The 16,266-nt window shown below is 41.1% G+C and overlaps 1 protein-coding gene across 2 annotated transcripts in view; it reads left to right on the forward strand.

The window, feature by feature from the left end:
- Positions 1-16,266, forward strand: part of CACNA2D3 (calcium voltage-gated channel auxiliary subunit alpha2delta 3) — a 958,335-nt gene that overhangs the window by 782,917 nt on the left and 159,152 nt on the right. The gene's annotated exons all lie outside the window — the stretch shown is intronic.

The following is a 16,266-nucleotide window of genomic DNA, read 5'->3' on the forward strand; positions in this document are numbered from 1 at the left end:
ACCAGCCACCTCTGTCCAAGTTTACAAACTATGCTCACATGTTTCCAAATGCCTTCCATTTCATAAGTGCCTATTTGGCTGAGTATGGGTGAAACGTGGTCTGAGCCTGAACACTGTGTATCCAGTCTAGAGAAGAAAGTGCACTTTCCAAATGCTATGCCAGTCTATTGTCGAGTTGCATCACCGGCCGTAGACCACAGGCAGGTCACAAGACACAGTTTGGTCCACCCTGAGTGGGTGAAGAAGGCACCCTCCTATTTACTGCTTCTCTGTGTATGTCAAATGGTCCCCATTTTCAGAAGACAATTACAGAGCAAGGCCAAGAAGCAAGGTCATTTAAAGAACTGTATTTAGTCCTTACCTTTTAGAATTGGTGATTATTAACCTTTTTTAAACTTTGTTTGGTAGACATAAAACAAAATTGCTTGGTGTTGATGTTGAAGCCTGCTGTGGATGCAGCCCCACAAAGGCAGTGACCTCAAGAAGACCTCTCTGTCTCCAAAAACAGAGTGGCCTCTTCAGCACCCCCGCCCCAAGTTTTCCTGACTCTGACTCAACCATCATGTCACTGTGTGATTAGGTTTGGTAACTTTCCTCTGTGTATTTTCCTCAAATTAAGTAGACACTGTTTACCACTCTAAAATTAAAAAGGCAGCTTTTTAACTGGGGAAGAAGCCTTGTTTTGGCAGATGAAGATGAATATGTGAGCAGGCTTTTCTCCCATCAATGTGTCCCAACAGCAGATGGGAGACAGTCGACTTGCAGGAATGTTAGGTTTCAATGAAATCCTTGTGTTAAAGTGGAACTCCTCTGAAAGAAGAGGTGTACAACTATGCAAATAATTATCGAGGACTCCTTGGAAAGGCCAGCCTCACTCCCAGGCCTGACCTGGTCATCTCATGTTCATTGGCTGTGTATGTCTGGGGTAGAAAGAGGTTTTTTTGTTTTATTTTCTTGTTTTTTGTTTTATTCTCTTCTTTCTTTTTCTGTGTTTTTAAAACAAAAACATTTAGATACTCATCTGTCAATGACACCTTTGAAGAAAGGCCGGTCAGACTGGGCAAGATTCCATTTGTACGCCAGCCTTGGTGCATAAACGGGCCCCATCCATCTTCCCGGCCTATGACATTGCTTACAGTCCTTCTCTTGAGAAGCCTGCCAACTCTCCAGCTGCCACCAGAGTGCTGCGTTTTCTTAATTGCTTTCCCACTGCACAGGAAGAAGTGGTGGGACTCTCCCTTTGGCCTACCAAGTCTCCTTCTAGCCCTGGAACCTTCTGTTGTGTCAGGTCCCTCATCCATTATATTATTGTGACTGGAAATGCAGATCTTGGACTGTAAGGTCCACACAGTTTATCACTCACTCTATAACTTGCAAAATATGCAGTCTTGGGTCTCTAAAAGTCTATCTAAAATAGGCTTGGGATTATTACCTCCCTTGCCTTCCCCTGTGTCAATTCAGGGATAAAATGAGAAAACAAACAAGAAAATTATTGGATAAGAAAGAAGAATAAAAATGCTAGAATTTAGGATAACCCGTTTTTATCTGAAAGTTGGTGGCATATTCATTCTTTCAATAAATAAATATTTCCTGAGCCCCTGCTTTTGCCAGGCACTCTAGCTATAAAGAAATAATAACCAGTGTCTTAGTCCATTTTGTTTTGTTATATACCACACAATGAGTAATTTTTTTAATTTAATTTTTAAGTTCACGGGTACATGCGTAGGTTTGTTACATAGGTAAACTGTGTTATGGGGGCTTGTTGTACAGATTATTTTATGGCACAGCTGTTAAGCCTAGTACCCATTAGTTATTTTTCCCAATCCGCTCCCTCCTCACACCCTCCACCCTCCACCCTCCATTAGTCCCTAGTGTGTGTTGTTCCCCTCTCTGTGTACATGTGTTCTCATCATTTAGCTCCTACTTATGGGTGAGAACATGCAGTATTTGGTTTTCTGTTCCTGCATTAGTTTGCTAAGGATAATGGCCTGCAATTCTACCCATGTTGCTGCAAAGGACATGATCTCATTCTTTTTTATGGCTGTGTAGTATTCCATGGTATATATGTACCACATTTTCTTTATCCAGTCTGTCATTGATGGGCATTTAGGTTGATTCCATGTCTTTGCTATTGTGAATAGTGCTACAGTGAGCATACACATGGAGGTGTCTTTATGATAGAAAGATTTATATTCCTTCGGGTATATACCCAGTAATGGGATTGCTGAGTAGGATGGTAGTTCTGTTTCCAGCTCTTTAAGGAATCGCAACAGTTTTCTACAATGGCTGAACTAATTTACACTCCCACCAACAGTGTATAAGCATTCCTTTTTCTCTACAACTTCACCAGCATCTGTTATTTTTTTGACTTTTTAGTAATAACCATTCTGACTGGTGTGAGATGGTATCTCACTGTGGTTTTGATTTGCATTTCTCTAACAATCAGTGATGTTGAGCTTTTTTTCATATGCTTGTGAGCCACATGTGTGTCTTCTTCTGAGAAGTGTCCATTCATGTCCTTTGCCCACTTTTTAATGGGGCTATTTGTTTTTTTCTGGTAAATTTGTTTAAGTTCCTTATAGATACTGGACATTAGACTTTTGTCAGATGCTTAGTTTGCAAAAATTTTCTCCCACGGAATGGGTAATTTATACAGAAAAGAAATTTTTTTCTTATAGCTTTGGAGGCTGTGAACCCCAAGATCCAGGTGTCCACATCTGGCAAGAGCCTTCGTGCTGTGTCATCTTATGGCAGAGGGCGGAAGGTAGAAGGGGAAGACAGCACACACAACAGAGGAGAAAGGGCAAAACCTATTTTGCCTTAACTTACTTATTGTTGACTTGAGTTTTATAAACTACGCTGCTCGTAGTGGTGATTCTTTACTTTGTTCTCCCTAGAGAGACCCAGCCCACTAGCCCAACAGTCATAGGCACTGCATCTACCATATCAGGGTGGAAATGACCTGGTAAGAAGAAATGCAGGGAGGCAGAATTGAAGCAAGAGGGAAGGTGTGGCCCTGCAGGAGACTTCTTCCCCTTCCCAAATTGTTTGTCTGACTTCCCTGTTTATCTTCTGGACCCTCCCTCTGACAAATACGAAATACCCAATCCCAATATTTGTTAATGATTTCAGACTTCTAGAGATGTTTAAAATATTGAATAATGAAATCTGAGTTATGTGCACTTGCTTTAAAGTGTACCTTTTAACATACCAAAATCTAAAATTGCTCCTAAAAATGTTTCATTTTGATTTCTTAGATAGTTTTGAACTCTTTAAGGGCAAAGACCCAATTATCTTTTTATTCCAAGTGCCAAGTACAAGGGCTAACATGGTCCATGTGGGAGAGATATTGGATAAATAAATGATTCAGGGAAGACAGGCTTCATTTTCACCTCCCATATGTAGGTACCTATTTATTGACCAGAGAGTGGAAACATAGTACTTGGCTAAAACTCTAAGACAGATAATCCCTCAGTAGCTAAAACTCCAGTCCATACTATAGTAATATTATATTGATCAATATGAATATTTTAAGGAATAGAAAATTGTTTTGTGTCCCATCCCAAAAGCACTCTTGTTGGACCAGTAATCTCTGCATCAGTAGAAGTCTTTTCTGAGGTCCAGGCATCTAAGGTGATGCTTAGAATAGCTAATCTGATTACATCAGCAGAGACAAAGGAGTATAGACACCAGAGACATTGGTTTCTTATAGAAACTGCTCTTTTTAAACAGCCATATACCTTTTTAAATTTATAAAATTCAATGAATTTTAGTAAGTTTGGGAATTGATTTGCAAGAAACACAGAACACTAGATCTGTTATCGGGGAAATTTGAAAATGTGGGATACGTGGTCTCATTTGCATAACTCAGGGCAGTGTAATGAAGGGGAAGATCCCATTTAACCAGCTAATTAGGAAAGGGGCTGATTAACATCAGCGATCATGAACTGTTGCCAAGTACGTGGCATTTAATCTGAACGCAGTATTTACTATGGGCCCTTCATTAGAGTTAGGTGAATAATGCTGGCAAAGTGCTCCAGGTAAAAATTTAACTTGTCAGCATTCCTTTGGTGGGATCTCACATATTTGGTATGTAGGAGTTAACTAGTATGTCAGAAAGTGTGTATCAAGTCGGCCTGGATAAACCTCTAGTTTTAAATATCTGAGCAAGGGAACTATTTTATTTTGGCAAAAATGAAAACTTACTGATTAAACCAGTAGTTTCCAACCAGGGGCGGTTTTGCCCCCAGAGGACATTTGGCACCATCAAAACCCATTTCTGATTGGCACCACCGGTTAGGAGGGTGCTCCTGGCATCTAGTGGGTAGAGGTCAGGAATGGTGCTAAACATCTTACAAAGCACAGGACAGCCTCCACAACAAAGAATTATCTGGTTCACGTGCCAGTAGTGCTGAGATTGAGAGCTGTTGGGTTAAACTGACAGGTAAACTTCAACTCAGTGCTTTTGAATTCAGTGTTTTCCCTTGTAGACTAACAGTCTTGATTCATTTCTTTATTTTTAATTAACTCATTCAATAAATATATATATATTGCACCTACAATGTTCCTAGCACTGGGGATACAGCTGTGAACAAGTACCCCAGAAGGCACTATGGAGGGCATTGGGGGATTGTCCATTGATAATAAGGGCACTGTTGGCATCAATGTCCAGAGACTGGGATGCCAGCTTCCCAATGAAGGATTGTTCCACACAAATGCTGCAGCACCCTCTGAGAATGCTGAGCATGGCCAGGTTGCTGCCAATGGAGAGCTTCCATTTGTGTGGCAGATACAGACAAGTATTGCAGGAATGAGAGAGAAGAAGTGAAGAAATGAAAGGGTAGGAGGAGGGAGGGAGGGAGGGAGGGAGGAAGGAAGGAAGGAAGGAAGGAAGGAAGGAAGGAAGGAAGGAAGGAAGGAAGGAAGGAAGGAAGGAAGGAAGGAAGGATTTCTAGTAGCGGTAAACGCTCTCTAGAAAATGGAGCAGGATTAAGAGATGAAATATGGTTGGCAGTGGCAGAGGGGAGAAGAAGTACACAGCCATGTGCACATGGTGTGCGGTGGGGCAGTGCCTTTCCAGGTTGGGGGGTGGTTCGAGAAGGCCTCCCTGGTGAGGTGACAAGAATGGAAGTCTGAATCATGAGATGCAGACTGCAGTCACCATGCAAAGCTATATAGGAAGAGCATTCTAGGCAGTGGGAACTAACGCCTCCAGGAACCTAGAATGAGATTCGTCATCCATGTGTCCGTGTTCCACGTGGGTGCTGTGAGACCTGAATGAGTCTCTTGGGTTTTGGGGGTAGTTACCAGGATCTACAACCAGAGCTGATAAGTAGGTGGGTAGCTGACCCAGGGAAAAGTGGGAAACCCAAGGCACATCTTTGCTCTGAATGTCAGCTATGAGGTGGGACTTTTTGTGTGTTTGTTTGACATTTTTATTAAGCTAACAAATGAATACTATGCAGGGACAGAAGCAGGTCTAAGCCAGTAGGACTGACAACAGCAAACTTTATAGTTAGTGAGGTTAGTGAGGTAGCTATAGGTCACGCTTTTTTTAAAGTCTGCAGCAGAGTTTGAGAGTGAGAGCTGGACATTAGAGCAGCTGCTCTGCATACCACAGAGTAGCCAGTGACAAGGGCATGTTGAGGATTATTGCCCCAGGAATAAAAATAGCCCAGGGTTTTGAGAAACTGGATCCTCTGTGCTCACTCTCCAGGACACTTGCGCCCAAGAGTTACTGTCCCTTTCTAAACTCCTCAAAAGCCCCAGCGGGCCCTCCACTCAAAAATGAGCAGCAGAATTTTGGGGCGACACATCCTCATACCTACTTGTGTGTTCTAAATTGGCCACTTCTTTTAGAGGTCATGATGGGATGTGAACATTAAAGACAATATGAGCTGAGTATTTATGAGTGAGCGCAGGCCATCCCCTTCCCCAGGCCTCACCCCTGTGCCTTCCTTTACACAGGTGTAAGTGGAGGTTGTTTGGTGCTGAGGTTGGATTTCTAACTACCTCATTTTTTAAAGGTGGACATGTATTTTACCATGAGAGAAAAGGAAAGGAATTAACCAATACTGGAATATGTCTCATACCAAGATTCAGTCTTGCTTTTGGGGAAGCCTCTGATTCCCATTGAGAGAAATAAATAAGTTTTTATGTATATAAAGTTTTTTTGTAAACACTTACATATGGGTGGGCAGTAATCATTAGCTGCTAAATTATTGTCGCTCTCTTCATTAGGAATTACCATATGTTACGCCCATTACTGCTCACTAGTCAGTGCTGTTTCCTGTTTTATGTTATTTTTTTCTGAAAACTTGCATATCGGAAGATTATATTAATAGTATCTTGACATGTTCTGTATTAAAACTTTGAAACTCACACTTTCACATACCTGTGCCTCAGAGCTGAGGTTCGCAAACTACAGCTCTAGGAAACCACTCATGTACTTTCTCTATGGATTTGTCTATTTTTGGATGTTCCAGATAAATGGAATAATATAATATGTGCCCTTTTGTGACCAGCTTCCTTCACTTAATGTTTTTATGATCCATCCACATTGTAGCCTGTATTAGTACTTCATTTTTAAATTGCCATATAATATTCCCTTGTATGAATAGACAACATTTAGCATATCCATTCATAAGTTGATGGATGCTTTTTTAGCTGTTAGTAATGTTGATACAAGCATCGATGTACATGTTTTTTTGCAGACCTATGTTTTTATATTCTCTTGGGTACACACCTAAAAGTAGAATTGTTGGGTCATATGGTGACTCTACGTTTGGTATTTTGAAGAACTGCAAGACTGTTTTCTAAAGCGCCTGCACCATTTTACAACACCACCAGCAACGTATGAACATTCCAGTTTTTCTGCATCCTTTCTAATACTTACCATCTGTCTTTTTCTATGTTAGCCATCCTAGTGGGTGTGAAGTGATTTCCACTTTCCTAATGACCGAGCATCTTTTCATGTGTTGTTTACCATGTGTATATTTTCTTTAGAGAAAGGTCTATTCAGATCCTTTGCCCATATTTAAATTAAATTAGGTTGTCTTCATATTGTTGAGCTGTAAGAGTTGTTCATATATTCTGGGTATAAATACCTTGTCAGGCCGGGTGTGGTGGCTCACGCCTGTAATCCCAGTGCTTTGGGAGGCTGAGTCAGGTGGATTGCTTGAACCTAGGAGTTCAAGACCAGCCTGGGCAACATGGTGAAACACCACCTCTACAAAAAAATACAAAAATTAGCTGGGCAGCCTGGCAGCCACCTGTAGTCGCAGTTACTCAGGAAGCTAAAGTGGGAGGATAGCTTGAGCCAGGTAGGTCGAGGCAGCAGTGAGCTGAGATCATGCCATTATACTTCAGCCCTGGGTGACAGAGTGACACCCTGTCTCAAAACAAAAAAGAAAAAGCAAAAAATCTTGTGAGCTCTCCAGTGCCTGTTTTTGTAGGTGAAGTAGTATTGAAATGCAGCCATGCCCATATTGTCTGTGAATACCTTCTTGCTAAAATGGCAGAGCTGAGTAGATGGAGGGGTAGAGACCATGGAAACTACAAAGCCAAAAATATCCTCTACCTGCTCCTTTACAGAAAAAGCCTGCCAAACTCAACTTCACATGAAAATATGTCACACTGTCTATTTAAAAGAACAACGAAAAAGGCTGATTTGTTCACTCACCTTTTTCAACATGTTTCTATACAAATTAAGTTGATATTTAAATCAGAGGTTATGTAAGTGGATGCTGAAGACAGAGCTTCGTGTATCAGAGGTTGTCCATTGGTTGTGCCTAATGTTTTTGTCTATGTGGTTACACAGAAATTCCAATCAAAGATCCTAAGCTTTCTAAAAATATATGTTTTCATTATAAGTCAAGACAGTGATTTAGTTAATCTTCACTCTAGCTTATAAATCTCTGAACAGTGCAATCAGCATAATGCTTGGTGGAACATTGAAAATGCCCTCACATGCTTTGGTGGAAAACAGTTTATGGGATTTTTTTTTTTTCCCAACATGGCTCATGAGAGATTTGGGGATTTATTTAACCACCTTTATCCAAGCAAATCTCCTAGTGACCCTGTTGGGATTTTGATCTCAGTTAAGACTAGAATATATATGACTCATGCTAAGTAAAGGGCCCACAGAGGATAGACAAGCTGCCATGAATTTCCCTCGCCTGGGAAGAAAGGGACGGGCATGAGCAGAATCTGCAGCAGAAGAGTCCAAGCTTGTCCAACTTGTGGCCCACGGGCTGTGCAGCTTCAAATGTAGCTCGGCACAAATTCATAAACTTTCTTAAAACATTATGAGTTTTTATTTGTGTGTGTGTGTGTGTGTGTGTGTGTGTGTGTGTGTGTGTGTGTGTTTTAGCTCATCAGCTATCATTAGTGTTAGTGTATTTTATGTGCGGCACAGGTGGAGAACCCTGGGGCCCTCCAGCATTTACAAGTCAGGGAGATGAGTGAATCAGCAAATGAGACCTAGGAGGGTTGAACAGTGAGGTCAGCTGAGAACCAAGTAAAGGGAGACTTCAAGGAGAAAGTGATAAAGGTGGTGAAGAAGACAATTCTTCTTCTTCCAGTGTGGCCCATGGTAGCCAAAAGATTGGACACCCCTGGCTAAACCCTTTGACTTGACTGAAAGTCCAGTACATGGACTTTCTTGCCTAAGGAAAATGCTTTGATCAGTCTCTGGTGGAAAAGGGACAGTGCTGATCAAAGCTTTTTATTCCCAATGTCTCCCAAAGTTTGCACTTACCAACAACTCCTGGGTTCTCTTCTGGGTGAGAAGATCTGCATGAAGTTAGGATAAATGCCTGAATGTCATTCTTACCTCGAGGCCAAAATACACAGTTATACGTGACACAGCTCAGGCAGATGGTAGTAGGTAATTGTCTTTCAAAATAAAATTTCAGAATGAAAACATAGTGTATGGTCATAGTATATGCTTTACTATTTTTCCACCAACTTTCAGATTTTATGTGATATAGTCAGGTTTTTACGTGAAAAGTATTTTGTTACATTATTTTATTTGTGTGATGCATTACTCATTCTTTTATGCTATATGCTCCTCTCCCTTGCTGTTTCCCATTTTCTCTGGAACCTACTCCACAAGGAAATATTCCTCATGAAGGTCACCAGTAATTTCAGTAACTTCCATTGTTCTTTTGTCTTAGCCTATTAGCAGTGCTTCACCATGTTGATCACTTCTCCTTGAAGTCTTCCTTTACTTGGTTCTTAGCTGACCTCACTGTCCAACCCTCCTAGGTCTCGTTAGCTGATTCACTCATCTCCCTGACTAGGAAATGTTGGAGGGCCCCAGGGTTCTCCACCTGTGCTCCTATTTACTCTCAAGGCTTTGAACACTATTCATAAACTGGTAATTCCCAAGCTAGACTTCTCTTACTTGACCACACTTGCTTATTCAGTGTCCTTACTCTTTCACTAATAGGTCTATCAAATTCAATAGATTCCAGGCTGAAGTCCTGATTGCATTCACACCCTCCCCCTCCACCTTTTCTCCATATCCCTGATAATTTAAAATCCAACTCAATAATTCTCATTATCTAATTAGTCCAAAAACTTTGGAGTCATTCATTTCTTTTTTTAAAAATGCATGTCATCATGGATAATATTGAATGTACTCAAAAGTAGACAGAAAAAAATGTAATGAAATTCCACATATCTTGTGCCCAATCCCAGTAGCCATCAACCCTTGGCCACTGTGTCCTTCAATTTGCCAATCCACAACCACCCCTCCCATATTATTTTAAATCAAATCTTAGTCATTACATCGTTTCATTCATAAATATGTCAGCCTACATCTTTAAAAGATAAGGACTTCTTTGTATTTTAATATAGTAATACAATTACTGTACCTAAAAATAATAATTCCTAAATCTGTTACCTAGTCAGAATGTAAATTCTAGTTGTCTCAAAAATGCTATTTACTTTTTACAATTTGTTTGAATCAGGATCTTCTTCCTCTTCTTCTTTTTCTCTTCTTCCTCTTCCTCTTCTCCCTCTGTCTCCCCCTCCCTGTCTCCTCCTCCTCCTCCTCCGTCATCGTCCTTTTTTTTTTTTTTTTGAGATGGGGTCACGCATTTTTCCCCAGACTGGTCTTGAACTCCTGGGCTCGAGTGATCCTCCTGCCTCAGCCTCTTGAGCAGCTGGAACTACATGCATGTGCCCCTGTGCCTGGCTTTGAACCAGGATCTCGAAGTCATTTTTGACTCTTTCCTTTTCCTCCTGCCTACAACCAATCTGCCTATAAATCCTGTTATTTCTTTCAGTTATGTACAGAGTCTGACCACTTCTCAGCACTTCCACTGCTCCCTCAGTGGGCCGCTCCACTTTCATCTCTGCCATGGATTGTTGTAGATGCAGCAGTTTCTACTGCTTCCCCTGTCTTCTCCCAACCTTCGCCCCTTCATTTTATTCTTCATAGGAGCCACAGAAATCATGTTAAACATAAGTAATATCACATCACTCTTCTATCCAAAACTCTCTGTCGACTTCCTAATTTACTCAGAGTTAAAAACCAAAATTCTCACAGAGGTCCAGGTATTAGTTACCTTATGCCAAAGCTTAATGCCTTAAAGCTATAGACCTTGTAGCTACCAACATTTACTATTGTACAGCATCTGTGAGTCAGGACTCTGGGTGCAGCTTAGCTGAGTCCTCTGGCTCAGGATCTTCCATGAGGCTGAAATGAAAGTGTTGTTGAGGGTTGCAGACTCATCTGAAGGCTCAACAGAGGAAATGCTTTCACCGTCACTCACTCATGAGATCATTAGCAGGATTCAGTTAGCTCCTCGTGGTTTGTTGGGCAGAGAGACTCAGTTCTTCACTCATTGTTGGTCAGAGACCTCTCTTACCTCCTTGCCACATAGGCTTCTCCACAGGGGAGCTCATAGTGAGCTAGTTCACTTCGAACAGGACAAGCAAGAGAGAGCGAGCAAGATAGAAGCCAGAGTTTTTTGTAACTTAATCTTGGAATGGATATCTTATAACTTTTCCCATATTCTGTTTGAAGCAAGTCACTAGGTCCAGCCCACAGTCAAGGAGAGAGCATGAGTACCAGGAGGCAGGACTCATTGAGAGTTATCCTAAAAGCACCTGCCACAACCTGTAAGTCCTACATGATTTGACCCCTATTACTCTCTAACCTCAACTCCTTCTACTTCCCCTTTACCCACTCAACCACAGCCACACTGCCTCCTTGTTCTTCAGTCACACCAACCTTGCTGCTACCTCAGGGCCTTTGCACCTGCCATGCCTTTTCCATGGGACGTTTTTCCTCTAGATACCTTCACCACTGGATCCATCATTTCCTTCAGGTCTCTGCTCAAGTATTTTCTCAGCAGGGACTTTCCTGATCACCACCTGTAAAATAAAAACTCTTCCTCCTCCATATCCCCAGTGTTTTCTCCTCCTCACATCTGCTTGTTCACCACCTGATATGATTTGTATTTCTTTATCTTCTCCCTCTGCTAGATGTTAAGTTTCATGGGACAGACATTTTATATTTCTTGTTCACTCCTTTATCCTTAATACTTGGAAAAGGAGAACATCCTACTATATGCTACATTGTAGACAGTCTTCATCTTTAATGAATGAAGACAGTGGGGTCTCAATGGGAGGTATTGTAGAAGTTAAATGTCCTCAGATACACTACATACAGGAAAGGGTGATTTCTCTCTCATTTTTTTTTAAACTCAGTGTCTCAGTGGAAGGCATATCAGCATAGGATGGGCAGTGCAGACTATTGCTCTCGTCCTTGACACCCCACTCATCTGTTTCAAGGTCATACCTCTGCTCTGTTTTGTTTTGTTTTGTTTTGTTTTGTTTTTTTGAGACAGGATCTCACTTAGTCACTCAGACTGGAGTGCAGTGACTGGAGTGAATCACCGCAGCCTTAATCTCCGGAACTCAAGCAATCCTCCCTTCTCAGGCTCCCATGTAGCTGGGATCATAGGCATGCACCACCACATCTGATTGATTTTTGCATTTTTTCTAGAAACGGGGTTTTACCATGTTGCCAAGGCTGCACCTCTGCTTTAGATAGTAGATATTCCTCCTGGAGACTTAGCTATCCTTGAACAGTATTCCTAATTTCTGGGGCCCTCATAACTTTTCTCATCTTCTGTGCATTAATTTGTATTTCAATGGGAAACACTTAATGGCTAGCATCTTAATCTGGACTCTGAATTTCTCATTTTTCTCAAATACTTTCAAGAGAGTGTGACTGAGTTTCTTTCCCTCTCATTCGGAGACTGTCTTTTCCAGCCCAGCAGAGCCATAGATGATGAAAGGGTTCTTATTTCCCCATTTTGCCTTGGCTCCTTCAGCTGTCCTTCTGGTTTTGGTGGGACCAGAGCTCTGGCAGTGTCGTACTGGTTGGTGGTTGGGTTTCTTTTTCCTGCCATGCTTTAAGGTAAGTGTTGGCAGCGCCAGGAAAGGATCCTAACTCTGAATTCTTCGAACCTGTCAGGTCCTGAGAAGTGCTTGGGTGTTGGCCTTGGGAAGCCTTGCATCCAGATTCCCACTCCACCATTTACTAGTGGTGTGACGTTAAGCAAATGACCTAAGCCGTCTGTGTCTTCGTATGTAATGTGGCAGTACAATACCCACATGTTTTGGTTACTGTAAGGCTTAGAGAAAATTAAGTATTATGCTTGGAAAATACCTGGCATGAAATTGAGTGCTCAGTAAATGCTGATAATGGTGCCGTAATTGTCATTATCCAAATACTTAGAGTAATAATGTCGTAGTTTTGATATTGTGGTTCACCACAAAATGAACAAAGAATGGTGAGGATCAGGTTGTGTTATCTATGCTAACCCCATCTCCTGCAACTGCATTTATAAGCTTGCAATTAATACTGTGCATGACTTTTGTAATGTTGCTTTCCTTTCCATGCTTCCATTTCCTCTGTAAAATAAGGACATGAAACTATATCAGAGTAGCAAATAGGTTTAATCTCTTATGTCAACTCCAGTTGATCAGTAGTGGGTACCTGGAAAGCATATTAAAAAAAAAAAATTCTGTGGTCTTGTCTGGGCTCAGCAGATAACTTTGTCATAATCTATTAGCAATGTCTGCAATGGATAGAAAGGCTGGTGGCAACTATTCTGAAATTCTCCAGACCTGGACTAAATGCTCTCTAAGACCCTTCTCAGATCCCCAGTCCTCTGATTCATTATCAAGATCTTCTTGATGGGCCGTTGTAGTTGGCTGACATCCTATCCTGTCCACCCAAATGAATATTCAGTGTCATTGGAGTAAAACGTAGATACAAGTAGTTCAGTTAAGAATCTGAAAGGGATCATATATCAGTAAAAACAAATAAAAATTTTTAAAAAAGAATCTGAAATGGAAGTGGTTGATTAGGCAGCTGCTTCTCTGAATGGGGTAGGGGTTTCTTTGAGACTGCATTGCAATTTGAGTCTAAAAAATAAAGCATTTTAATCGAAAGAACAAACAGGATGGTTCCCTAAAGTCATGCATGCAAATCATAGCCCAGCGATGCCAGGTGGAGTTGGAATATCATTTTGTGTAGGTTTCTGTCAATAGCATTTAGCAATGGATACACGGATGGGTTTTCCCAAACTGGAAACAGTAATTTCCTGACCTGTAATAGAAAGCTATAGGTTTCTAACAGTTGTTGGATAATTATGTGAATGTATGCTACAGATAGATTATTTTAGAAATTGATTTAACCACTTCCTTTGATATTTAGGATCTAAGATAAAGGTATCTTGTTTCAGGGGTACTTAATTAACTCAAGCAAGGAGATTCAATTTGCACGAACCTTCAGGAAGAAATCTGTGTGTGCATCACTTTTTAGCCTTGCTATCTTTGTAAGGAAAAATGAAACCCTTAGTGATGCACTGGCATTTTATAATCTTAAGCAAAAGATTCTACCTGTAGGGTCAGGGATATTTGCCGTATTTGTAAAAGCTTTTCAGATATAGAGTTGATTCTGGGTCTTCTTTCTCCAAAATTTCTATGTCAGAGTACATTTTTCATGCCCCCTTTTATTATGCCTCACTACAGACAGCAACAATATCTGTTTGTGAGTTTATGATCCCTGGCAAGGCAAAAATCACCCATCTGGAATCATACTGTTCTACTAAATATGATGAAAGAACTATATTTTTAGTTTTCTCAGAAACAATCAACACTAAACGTGATTTTTGTCCATAGTGTGCCCTCAGCCAGGCTCTATGACAGAAGGACATTTTTATAAGGGACTCTATGAATATGACAGCAGCAATAAACAGCTGAAAATAATCTATGAGGCGTTTGCAAATTACCCCTCATGAGCTGTAGTGGTTGTGAAAGATAATTTGTGGTTCTCACAGAATACCCTGCAAATTGGGTCTTTCATCTGCAATGTTTTTCACAGTTAAAACATTTCATTTCTCATATTAACAAATGATAACTCTGCATTTGTTAATCTAAACAATTTGATTTATATTTTTTTCTGTGCTGAGAAGCTGTTGACATTTCAGGGTAAGTAATTATTTTCATTGCCAACTGCTGTTTGTGGTGACTGTAGGCAAAAGATAGAAATCTGAATATAAGTATGCATCATTTTAATCATTTTCCTTAAAGACCGCCCATAAAGCAGGAAGTCTGTTTGCCTGAGTTATCATCTGTACTTAGAAATCTAAAAGGATATGAATGTTGACAAGCAAGGATTCTAGTCACATTCAGGGTTTTCTGTGGTGGATCAGAAACTCCCTCATGTAATCTCTGTGGGTAGGGGGACTGGGTTGACCTCTGCTGTCACCAAACCTCTGGCAGGGCCCAGTGCACCTGCAGATTGAAATCACTGCAGTAAAAGGAAGCATGCGTTATTGGCCTTAGTAGCTCTCAGCTAATGTAGTATCTGTTCAAGTGGCTCATGGGTGTTAGCATTACACAAGAATGCCTTGCACCATGCCTGGTACACGGTGCACAGTGTGAGCTCTAGAAACATCTGGTGAAACTGGGACGGCGTATAAAAACATATACAATTCCTTTCTCACACTGCCTTCTTGGCCAACCATCCTCAGTCCAGAGCCATGGAAAGAAAGGTTTTTTTTCACTTGGAAAGTAGTCACTACTTCCATAAAGAAGGATGTTGAGCCATGTCCACTGAGTGACCCATGGAGAGGAGGTGCCAGGGCCTGGGACAGAGCTGATGGATCGGCAGGCTTTCCTTGGGGTCTTTCTTTGATCTACAGTCTAAGGTATTTCAGTTTCTTTTGATATTCAGGAAAAAAAATCACCATCAAAATTTAAACTTCGTCCCCTAGAAAAATCATCTAGCAAAATTGCTGCTCCAGAAAGGTGGTCCATCTTTAGCCTTGAGTGTGTGGGGCCTACACTAGCTATGAAGCACCATGGCAGGTGTAGATTGTCTCTGCGATTATTAGAGGTGCGTCAGTGTAGACCTGCACAGTAGGATGTGGTAGGTTCACCCGTTTCCCTGCGTCTGTCCCATATGATAGATGTGATAGATACATGTGAACCTTCCATTCACATTTCAGTTAGAGAATGGACTACTGAGTTAGGATCCAAACCAATCATTACGTGGCCTTACGGAGTGAATGTAGAGCCAGTACCCTGAATGGCAAATGTGTTTTATCCTTTGAACCAACTCCAGTTGATTAGTTCTGGTTGCCTACAGTACTGTCTTAAGAAGGCATCTGTGAGGCTGAGCTAGAAGGAGTGCTGGGATTGATTAGCAATGTCTGTCATGGCCTCTGGAGAAAAAACTGGCCCTATATTTGCCATTCTCTGCTTTTAACATGTCCATAACTCCTCTGTCCTCTCTTCTTGTGTAAAACGATTTTAATACTAACAGGTGACTGTGAGCATCATGAGAGAGAACAGGTAGATTCCACTTTAAGAAAACCTAGCATGAAAAAATGCAAATTTACAAAATGGATAAATCTGGAGCCAATTATTTCTATTACAGAAAGATTCCATGAAAGGTTCCTTTAAATAGCCAGCTCCCCTACTGCATTAAAATGATGATTCAGTTTACAAAAATTCACTTTGCATGCAACTCTTCAAGACCATGTCTGTGGAGTAAAGACAGCCACACCTGATTTTTTAAAACCATGGCCTAAATAACATTGAAGATAGCTGCCGCCACCTATCTTGAGTCTCTTGGTAATTCCCACTCTCTGCAGTCTTCCTTCTTACTCCTATCCCAGCGTGGGGAGTAGACAATCTGGGTGGTGGACAACAGCTGCTGGCTTCCACCCTGAC

This window comes from Rhinopithecus roxellana, chromosome 1 (assembly GCF_007565055.1).
Source record: "Rhinopithecus roxellana isolate Shanxi Qingling chromosome 1, ASM756505v1, whole genome shotgun sequence".
In the NCBI taxonomy this organism is placed as follows: Eukaryota; Metazoa; Chordata; class Mammalia; order Primates; family Cercopithecidae; genus Rhinopithecus; species Rhinopithecus roxellana.